Below are 11,968 nucleotides of genomic sequence, written 5' to 3'. Positions count from 1 at the left end.
CAAGAGACTCATCTTAGACCCAAAGAAACCTCCAGAATGAAAGTGAGGGAGCGGAAAACCATTTACCATGCTAATGGACACCTAAAGAAAGCTGGGGTGGCAATCCTTATATCAGACAAACTAGATTTTAAGCCAAAGAGTATAATAAGACATGAGGAAGGACACTATATCCTATTTAAAGGGTCTATCCAACCAGAGGATCTAACAATAGTAAATATCTATGTCCCTAACATGGGAGCAGCCAATTATATAAGCCAATTAATACAAAAGCAAACAAACACACTGACAACAATACAATAATAGTTGGGGGGGGGACTTTAACACCCCCCTCATTGAAATGGACAGATCATCTAAGCAAAAGATCAACAAGGAAATAAAGACTTTAAATGACACACTGGATCAAATGGACTTCACAGGTATATTCAGAACATTCCATCCCAAAGCAACAGAATACACATTCTTCTCTAGTGCCCATGGAACATTCTCCAGAATACATCACATCCTAGGTCACAAATCAAGTCTCCACCAGTACCAAAAGATTGGTATCATTCCCTGCATATTTTCAGACCACAATGCTTTGAAACTAGAACTCAATCACAAGAGGAAAGTCGGAAAGAACTCAAATACATGGAGGCTAAAGAACATCCTACTAAAGAATGAATGGGTCAACCAGAAAATTAATGAAGAATTAAAAAAATTCATGGAAACAAATGAAAATGAAAACACAACTGTTCCAAATCTTTGGGATGCAGCAAAGGCAATCCTAAGAGGAAAGTATATAGCAATACAAGCCTTTCTCAAGAAACAAGAAAGGTCTCAAATACACAACCTAATTCTAACCTAAAGAAGCTGGAGAAAGAACAGTAAATAAAGCCTAAACCCAGCAGGAGAAGAGAAATAATACAGATCAGAGCAGAAATCAATGAACTAGAAACCAAAAGAACAGTAGAACAGATCAACGAAACTAGGAGCTGGTTCTTTGAAAGAATTAATAAGATTGATAAACCCTTGGCCAGATTTATTAAAAAGAAAAGAGAAATGACCCAAATAAATAAAATCATGAATGAAGGAGGAGAGATCACAACCAACACCAAAGAAATACAAACAATTATGAGAACGTATTATGAGCAACTATATGCCAGCAAATTTGATAATCTGGAAGAAATGCATGCATTCCTAGAGATGTATCAACTACCAAAACTGAACCAGGAAGAAATAGAAAACCTGAACAGACCTATAAGCACTAAGGAAATTGAAGCAGTCATCAAAAATCTCCCAACAAACAAGAGTCCAGGGCCAGATGGGTTCCCAGGGGAATTCTACAAAACATTTAAAGAAGAATTAATACCTATTCTTCTGAAACTGTTCCAAAAAATAGAAATGGAAAGAAAACTTCCAAACTCGTTTTATGAGGCCACCATTACCTTGATCCCCAAAACAGACAAAGACATTATCAAAAAGGAGAATTACAGACCAATATCCTTGATGAACGTGGATGCAAAAATTCTCACCAAAATACTAGCCAATAGGATCCAAGAGTACATTAAAAGGATTATTCACCCCGACCTAGTGGGATTTATCCCTGGGCTGCAAGGTTGGTTCAACCTCCGCAAATCAATCATAGTGATACCGTACATTAATAAAAGAAAGAACAAGAACCATATGATCCTTTCAATAGATGCAGAAAAAGCATTTGACAAAGTACAGCATCCTTTCTTGATCAAAACTCTTCAGAGTATAAGGATAGAGGGTACATACCTCAATATCATAAAAGCCATCTATGAAAAACCCACAGCGAATATCATTCTCAATGGGGAAAAGCTGAGAGCTTTTCCCCTAAGGTCAGGAACGCGGCAGGGATGTCCACTATCACCACTGCTATTCAACATAGTACTAGAAGTCCTAGCCACAGCAATCAGACAACAAAAAGAAAGCAAAGGCATCCAAATTGATAAAGAAGACGTCAAACTCTCACTTTTTGCAGATGTTATGATACTTTATGTGGAAAACTTAAAAGACTTCACCCAAAACTGCTAGAACTCATACAGGAATTCAGTAAAGTGGCAGGATATAAAATCAATGCACAGAAATCAGTGGCATTCCTATACACCAACAACAAGACAGAAGAAAGAGAAATTAAGGGATCAATCCCATTTAAATGAACCCAAAACCATAAGATACCTAGGAATAAATCTAACCAAAGAGATAAAGGATCTGTACTCAGAATACTATAGAATGCTCATGAAAGAAATTGAGGATGACGCAAAGAAATTGAAAAACCTTCCATGCTCACAGATTGGAAGAAAAAATATTGTGAAGATGTCATTGCTACCTAGAACAATCTACACATTTAATGCAATCCCTATCAAAATACCATCAACCTTTTTCAAAGAAATGGAACAAATAATCCTAAAATATTTATGGAACTAGAAAAGACCTCGGATAGCCAGAGGAATGTTGAAAAAGAAAAGCAAAGCTGGCGGCATCACAATTCCGGACTTCCAGCTCTATTACAAAGCTGTCATCATCAAGACAGTATGGTACTGGCACAAAAACAGACACATAGATCAATGGAACAGAATAGAGAGCCCAGAAATGGACCCTCAACTCTATGGTCAACTCATCTTTGACAAAGCAGGAAAGAATGTCCAATGGATAAAAGACAGTCTCTTCAACAAATGGTGTTGGGAAAATTGGACAGCCACATGCAGAAGAATGAAACTGGACCATTTCCTTACACCACACACAAAAATAGACTCCAGATGGTTGAAAGACTTAAATGTGAGACGGGAGTCCATCAAAATCCTAAAAGAAAAGACAGGCAGCAACCTCTTTGACCTCAGTCACAGCAACTTCTTCCTAGAAACATCGCCAAAGGCAAGGGAAACAAGGACAAAAATGAACTATTGGGACTTCATCAGGATAAAAAGCTTTTGCCCAGCAAAGGAAACAGTCCACAAAACCAAAAGACAACCGACAGAATGGGAGAAGATATTTGCAAATGACATATCAGAGAAAGGGCTAGTATCCAAAATCTATAAAGAACTTATCAAAGTCAACACCCAAAGAACAAATGATCCAATCGAGAAATGGGCAAAAGACATGAACAGACATTTTTCCAAAGAAGACATCCAAATGGCCAAGAGACACATGAAAAAGTGCTCAACATCGCTTGGCATCAGGGAAATCCAAATCAAAACCTCAATGAGATACCACCTCACACCAGTCAGAATGGCTAAAATTAACAAGTCAGGAAACGACAGATTCTGGCATGGATGTGGAGGAAGGGGAACCCTCCTACACTGTTGGTGGGAATGCAAGCTGGTGCAGCCACTCTGGAAAACAGTATGGAGGTTCCTCAAACAGTTGAAAATAGAGCTACCATACAACCCAGCAACTGCACTACTGGATATTGACCCCAAAGATACAAATGTAGTGATCTGGAGGGGTACATGCACCCCGACGTTTATAGCAGCAATGTCCAGAATAACCAAACTGTGGAAAGAGCCAAGATGTCCATCGACAGACTAATGGATAAAGAAGAAGTGGTATATATATACAATGGAATATTATGCAGCCATCAAAAGGAAGGAAATCTTCCCATTTGCAGTGACGTGGATGGAACTGGAGGGTAGTATGCTGAGTGAACTAAGTCAATCAGAGAAAGACATGTATCATATGACCTCACTGATATGAGGAATTCTTAATCTCAGGAAATAAACTGAGGGTTGTTGTAGTCCTAGGGGTTGGGAGTGACGGGTTGGGTGGGTGATGGACATCAGGGAGTGTGTGTGCTATGGTGAGCCCTGTGAATTTGTGAGACTGCTGAATCACAGACGTGTACCTCTGAAACAAATAATACATTAAATGTTAAAAAAAAAGAAGAAGAAGATAGTAGGAAGGGAAAAATGAAGGGAGGGAAATCGGAGGGGGAGACAAACCATGAGAAACTATGGAGTCTGAGAAACAAACTGAGGGCTCTAGAGGGGAGGGGGGTGGGGGGATGGGTTAGCCTGGTGATGGGTATTAAGGAGGGCATGTACTGAATGGAGACTGGGTGTTATACGTAAACAATGAATCATGTAACACTACATCAAAAACTAATGATGTAATGTATGATGATTAACATAACATAATAAAAAAAAGAACAAATAAATAAAATGAAACAAAAATTTTAGCAAAACTGTAAGTTTCTTTAAGTAGGGGATATATTTACAATGTAATAACACATACATGTGTAGACATATGCTTAGATGTATAGATACAAATATTTACACAAAGACCTCTAACAAGCACTTTAACAACAACAAAAAAGAACTCTCGAAAAATGACTAGGACATCTAGTACAGTGTTGAATAGAATGGTAATAGGGGACATTTTCATGTGTATCATCAACTCAGGGGGAAAATACTCAACATTTTATTGTTAAATGAATACTGTTATTCACTTTTAAATATGATGATAGTTTGTTAATATCTTTCATCAGTTCAAAAGACCCCTTCTATTCTTAGATTACAGAGTTTTTGTCATAAATAATTGTTGAATTTATGTCTTTTCCATATCTATTGAGAATATAGATTTATTTTCCAGTATTTTGTTTGTGATTTATATTGTGGTTTATACATTTTATAAAAATAAATAGGGGTGATTTATATTTTTTAATGTTAGATGAATTTACATATCTGGAATGCTCCCCAGTTATCTTTTCTACATAGCTGTATTCCATATGCTATTACTGAGATAGAATTTTTGCATTTATAATGAGATATTTGCGGGCACCTGGGTGGCTCAGTTGGTTAAGCAACTGCCTTCGGCTCAGGTCATGATCCTGGAGTCCCGGGATCGAGTCCCACATGAGGCTCCCTGCTCAGCGGGGAGTCTGCTTCTCCCTCTGACCCTCTTCCCTCTCGTGCTATCTCTCATTCTCTCTCTCTCAGATAAATAAATAAAATCTTTAAAAAAAATGAGATATTTGCTTATAATTTCCTTTTTTCTTAAATTTTATTTCATGTTAAGCACCATACATTACATCATTAATTTTTGACGTAGTGTTCCATGATTCATTGTTTGTGCATAACACCCAGTGCTCAACACAGAACGTGCCCTCTTTAATACCCATCACCAGGCTAACACATCCCCCCACCCCCTCCCCTCTAGAACCCTCAGTTTGTTTTTCAGAGTCCATGGTCTCTCATGATTCGTCTCTCACTCTGATGTCCCCCCCTTCATTTTTCCCTTCCTACTGTCTTTTTTTTTTTTTTAACATATAATGTATTATTTGTTTCAGAGGTACAGGTCTGTGATTCATCATTTTTTGAAATGTTTTTGTCAGATTTGGTATCAAGGCCATGCTAATTTCATCAGTTGAGAAATGTCTTTTTTTCTATAGTATCTTAAAGAGATTAAATAAAATTGGCATTATGTCTTTAAAAATTTGGAAGAAAATACCAGAGAATGTTCTGGATTCTCTTTGGGGAAGATTCTTAAATAAGGATTTATTTATTTATTTATTTATTTATTTATTAACAGATATGAGACTATAAAAATTTCCTATTTCTATGGGTGTTGGTTTTGACCACTTGTGTTTTTCAAGGAGTCTGGTAATTTTCATTTAAATTGTCAAATATATTAGCATAAAGTTTTTCATTTTGATCTCTTATTTTGTCTTATTCATAGAATTTCAGTTCTGATACAGGCAGTTTTTATTTTCTTTGTTTTTCTTGATTATTCTTGCTGATAGTTCATCAAATTTACTAGTATTTTAAAAGAATTATTGGCTTTTAAAACATCTCTCTATTACACATTTGCTTTCTATTACATTGATTCTGCTCATATTTTTATCTTTTCTTACTACTTTATTTGAATTGAATTTAAATTTTTTTCTTTCTTCTTCAGATTATAGCTTAGATTGATGACTTTCAACCTTTCTTCTTGTCCTATATATTTTTGAAAGCTGTAATTTTCCCCCAAGCACCACTTTACATGCATCTCATGTTTTGAAATTACATATTTCAGTAATATTTAGTACAATATAATCTCTCATTTCCATGTACTAAGAATATAAATAGCATATGGGCACCTTGATGAGAATGCATGTGATGTATTTTTATTATTTGGATTAGTGGATCTTCAGCAAGTTTTAGATTATAACACAGCCTCTCTAATTCTTTTTGTCCCCAAGGAAAGCATTTTCTTTTTTTTGTTTGATTTTGTTTGATTTTTGTTTTGTTTTTTGTTTGTTTTTTAATTTCAAATTTTTATTTAAATGCAAGTGCTTAGCATATATGGTAAAATTGGTTTCAGGTGTAGAATTTAATGATTCATCACACCCAGTGCTTACCACAAAAAGTGCCCTCCTTAACACCCATTATCCATTTTGCCCATCCCCCACATTTTCTTTATTTGAGGGATGAACATGGGTTGCCAAGACTGTGACTTGAGTTACTATGAGAATTGTTATGTTGAAGCATAAACCATCTCCCAAAGCAAAATGGTACAGCCACTCTGGAAAACAGTATGGAGATTCCTCAAAAAGCTAAAAATAGAACTACCCTATGGCCCAGCAATTGCAGTACTAGGTATTTATCCTAGTAGTGGATAAATACAAAAATAGTGATTCAAAAGGACACAGGTGCCCCAATGTTTATAGCAGCAATGTCCGCAATAACCAACATACGGAAAGAGGCCAGATGTCCATCAACTGATGAATGGATCAAGAAGATGTGGTTTATACATACAATGGAATATAACTCAGTCATCAAAAAGAATGAAATCTTGCCATTTGCGATGATGTGGATGGAACCAGAGGGTATTATGCTAAGCGAAATAAGTCAGTCAGAGAAAGACAGATATCATATGACTTCACTCATATGTGGAATTTAAGAAACAAAACAGATGAACATAGGGTAAGGGAAGGAAAAATAAGTTAAAAACTGAGAGGGAGGCAAACCATCAGATGCTCTGAACTATAGGGAAAAAACTGAGGGTTGCTGGAGGGGAGGTGGGTGGGAGAATGGGGTAACTGAGTGATGGGCATTAAAAAAGGGGGCACTTGATTTAATAAGCATTGGGTGTTATATGCAAGTGATGAATTCACTAAATTCTAACCCTGAAACGAATAATACACTACATGTTAACTAACGAATTTAAATAAAATCTGAAACAAAAAATCATTTCCCAGATTGTACATGCCAAAGGGACCAAATAAAGTATGCCACACCTGGAGTTTTGCCAAGAAAACCAGTTGGACTTAATGACATTATTTTACAGACAGAGAATCTAAGAAGCATGCTGAAGGGCAAGAGTAGAGATGGTATTCCTGGTTCATTTCTGAAAAGTGCAATTTAATAAAGTCAACCTATGATGCTTTGTATGGTATACAATAGCTTCGAGGGGTTAATACATCATCCAACACTTAAATATTATAAACAGAGCTTGAACAGAGGAAAATACTACCAGAAAAGAAATACAGGTTTGATTACTGTCAGAGCTGAATACATATATTCACCCTTCAGTAAATGAAATAAAAACCAACAAGGAAGACCTAAATCTCAAAGAGCTACAGTGCAATGCAAACTTCAAGTTTGCACATTATATCATCAAGGCAGAATATCTTATCTGTAGAGAGCACCAGAGAAAAATCCCTCAGCTCAGATAAGGCTCTAGATGAGCACTCAATTGTACCAAAATAAATTATAACTATTCTACCATCAAAGCCTCTAACTTACTTAGGACTTAACCCTTTCTATCATCTATCACTGTGAAACCGTTATTCTCTATTACTTTGCTGAAATCACTTGTCTTTCTATTACTGATAATTACTCAAAGGTGCCCTTTTTCTGCCCTTTTATTTCTAGTAAGTCAGCTATAATTACCAAGCAGTTCCTGTCTGCGACATTGCTGTATCACTAAAAGCAATAGACCTTTACCAGGCTATATAGTTAATCTTAGCCATAATGACAGAACTTGTAATATTCTAAAATCAAATCTATTTTACAGCTCATTTTACAGCTCCAGGGTTAGTTATAACAGTGATAACTCCTGTGTGATAAGATTAATAATATATCTTTTACTAAACGTGTGAAACATTTGTTCAGCTAAGTTTTGCTAGTGATTTTAATATTCTTCACCACTTCAGTCAATGACTCAAATAGAAATAACAAGAAATGCTATTCATATTTGAATTATGTCTACTCTGAATTGTGCAGAATATGTACATGTACACATTCACATCATGAAGGCTTTGGTTTTAATTCATTTCACATTAATCTGCCCAAAGACATCTTCATATTGATTTCTTGACACTTAATGACTAAGAGCCTTAGTTTCTTTTTTCTTTCCCTTTCCTGGCCATTCAGCAAAAGGAAAAAAGTTAGTAGAAACACTATCCCAAAGGAAAAGTAATAACTGAGGACAGATGAAGAGCAAGCATTATCTTTATTTAATGTAGTTTTCTTTATAAGAAGACATATGAAATCCTATAAAGTGTACAATTGCAAATGTTATTGTAATTTGCATATGCAACTTCAGGTCCATAAGTTAAATCTAAATAATTGATTTATTTTCTTTGCCATAAAATTCAGAAAATATAAAATGTGAGGTTGAATCTTATTTGTTCTTATATACACCTCAGTGTTAGGTATAAAACATGTTGCTCTCACTGTCCAGGTACAGAAATTGATATAAAATAGTTTTTTTAATGATTATGATATATCCCAATTCAACTTATGGTTCTTTGTGTATATTTTGACTTTTACATTAGCACTGGTATCTGAACAAAAGAGCACAAGGTAAAGACAATAAGTTAGTGTTTGGGTCTTTTCTGGACTCCAGTGAATTAATATGAAGTAATTAATGAATAAACTATGGGACCATAAATAAATAATTTATCAGATTTAGGTTTTTAAACTTCCTCTATTAATTGGTGATAACAACACCTTCTAAATCAAATTATTATGAAAATAAAATGATCAAACAATACTAAAGTGCTTTGACTCAAGTTTGTCTCCTTCCTGACTCCTAAGGTAAACTCATCCAACCAACTTTGCTTATGATAGCATCTGCCTGAAGAAAAGAAATCTAGCATTTGTATGCTTTCCTTGCTACTATTCTGTCAGGAAAGTCTTTTCCTCACAATTTAAATTCCTTCAATACTCATTTTTACTCCCCCTGCATTCAGATCTCTACTAATTTTTCCTGTCTTCATTGATCTCTTTTATTACATATCTACTTATGTCTTGTCAAATTAAAGGTGTTTGCCTTTTCTGAGATTAATGCTTTTTACTCTAATTACAATGACAGAGACTGGTTATAGACTCCATGTTTATTTTATTCTTCATTCAAATATTAAGCATCAATCACATGCCACGTTCTGTACTTATTCCCTTCATAAAGGCAAACAAAAATCCCTGCCCTCATAATGTGCACATTCTGGTCAGCAAAAATAACAATGAAACAAATTATTAGTAAAGTAGGAATTATGTCAGAAGAAGTAAATGTGGAGAAAAAAATAAAGCAGATCTCATATTAGAGAGGATGATATAACAATGCTTATTTATACTCACCTAAGCAGAGACTATTAATTTCCTAGTCTCCATTCCTCTCTTTTACCATAGCTGGATATATGACTATCCGTAAAAAGTCTATAATTTCCAATCTCCCTTCCAGTTAAGTGCAGCTTTGTGATTGAATTTTGGTCAGTGAAATGGTAGTTAAACACTGGTGTCAGCTTCTGAAATCCCTTTCCAGTGTATGCCCTTTACTCTTTTTCTTTATCACCTTCTATACTTGGCTTCCTGATAAGGATGGCTAAAACTCTAGCCATTGTCTTGGACCAGATGGCAACAGTCATATTCTGCTATGACAGAACAATGAATTGAAAGGAACCTGGGTTTTAAAAACTTTGTGGAACAGAGTCACAATAACACCCTTGTACTGTTAAGTCTGGAATTTTATGTGAGAGAGATAGCTTTTCATCTTGTTTAAGCCTTTGTCCATGCAGATGGACCTAGTCCTAACTGATAGATCTACATGAAGGTGGGATTCTTCAATTCACTGATAAATTCCGGGGCTTGACCTGCCTACGAAGCAAGGAGAGGGATTGTCTGCATTTGCAGCTGAATCTCTTTGAGCACAACTTGGGGAGCTTGACAAAGGGAAATTTGTTCAGACTCTTTTCACTCTTCCACTCAAAGCAGAAATCCAAAGACATCCCATCACAATATTTTTCACCTAGAGACTCTTTGGTAAATTAACAAAGCTCATTCTATTATTTTTCATGGAAGTATAAAAAGCAAGCAAACATGATTCCTAATCAAAGAAAAACATTTTATTTTTTTATTATTTTAAAGAAAAATATTTTAAAGGTGATTTGCATACTATGCATTTTTTTCCCACCTCACTGAATTTATGCACCTTATTTTATTTGTATGCCCTTCTAAAATGCAATGGACAGGGAACCTGGGTGCCTCAGTTGGTTAAGTGGCTGCCATTGGCTCAGTTCATGATCTCAGGGTCCTGGGATCAAGCCCTTTCCTCCCCACTTGTGCTGTCTCACTATCTGTCTCTCTCTCTCAAATAAATATGTAAACTATTTGAAATAAAATAAAGTAGATCAAAAAACATTCTATGAATTTGACCTGATTCCCATTCTATGAGGAAAATATATGTACATATATGCTTTTTCAAGGCTGCCTAGCCTTGGACAATACAAAAACCTTTTTGAAAGAACAAAAATAAATATGTGTTACATTGTTTCATTTAAATATATATAAAAACATAAAACAAGATAAAAGGACCTTGTACAACCAAAGAAAAAAAGATGCGTTATGTACAGGGGAGCAAAGATAAGGATGACTGCATGTTTCTCATTAGTAACAGTGCACACTAAAAGTCATGGAGTGTGCTCACTTCAGCAGCACATACACTAAAATTGGAATAACAGAGAAGATTAATATGGCTCCTGCACAAGGATTATATGCAAATTCATGAAGTGTTCCATATTTAAAAAAAATAAATAAAAGTCATGGAGCAATATCTTTAAAATAATCAAAGAAAAAAACAAAACAAAACTATCAACGCAGAATTCTGTACATAGTGAAAATGTCTTTCAAAAACAAAAGCAAAATAAAGACTTATTCAAACATACAAATGATGGTATATTTATCACTGGCAGACATAATGCTTTATAAGAAAATTTAAAGGAGGGGCGACTGGGTGGATCAGTCGTTAAGTGTCTGCCTTTGGCTCAGGTCATGATCCCGGGGTCCTGGGATCGAGCCCCACGTCGGGCTCCCTGCTCCGCGGGAGGCCTGCTTCTCCTTCTCCCACTCCCCCTGCTTGTGTTCCCTCTCTTGCTGTGTCTCTCTTTATCAAATAAATAAAATCTTAAAAAAAAAGAAAATTTAAAGGAGTCATTCAGGCAAAAAGACAGTGATGCCAGATGGACACTGTATTTACACATAGATCAAATCATGAGAAATGACAGTAATTTAGGTAAATATCAAGAATTTTGTTCTTATTATATCAAAATGTATCACAGATCTAAATGTAAAACTTAAGCTTAAATCTATAAAATTTCTAGAACAAAAGAGAGAATTAGGTCTTTATTACATTGGGTTAGCAAAATTTCTTAAATACTACACTAAGAACATGATCCATAAAAGAACAAAGTGACAAATTTGACTTCAAAATTAAGAATGTCTGCTTTTTGAAAGATACCTCTTAAACAAATGAAAAGACAAGCTACAGACTGGGACAAAATATTTACAAAATCTAATAAAGACTTGTCTCCAGGATATAAAGATTCTTAAAACTCAATACTAAGAAAACAAACAACTCAATAAAAAAAGTAGGCAAAAGATTTGAACAGACTCATCACCAAAGATAATGTATAAATGACAAGTAACTACATGATAAGGTATTCAGTATCTTTAGTCATTAGAAAAATACAATCAAAACTGAAAATGCC

General features: G+C 35.1%; 1 non-coding gene across 1 annotated transcript; it reads left to right on the top strand.

Moving 5' to 3' along the window:
- The first annotated feature begins 10,900 nt into the window (after nt 1-10,900).
- Nucleotides 10,901-11,005, top strand: LOC113926075. Its single transcript, XR_003521157.1, has one exon. It is a non-coding gene; the product is annotated as a U6 spliceosomal RNA (small nuclear RNA).
- The last annotated feature ends 963 nt before the right edge of the window (nt 11,006-11,968 follow it).

Source organism: Zalophus californianus, chromosome 2 (genome assembly GCF_009762305.2).
Source record: "Zalophus californianus isolate mZalCal1 chromosome 2, mZalCal1.pri.v2, whole genome shotgun sequence".
In the NCBI taxonomy this organism is placed as follows: domain Eukaryota; kingdom Metazoa; phylum Chordata; class Mammalia; order Carnivora; family Otariidae; genus Zalophus; species Zalophus californianus.
This window is presented reverse-complemented; position numbering and strand designations above follow the sequence as displayed.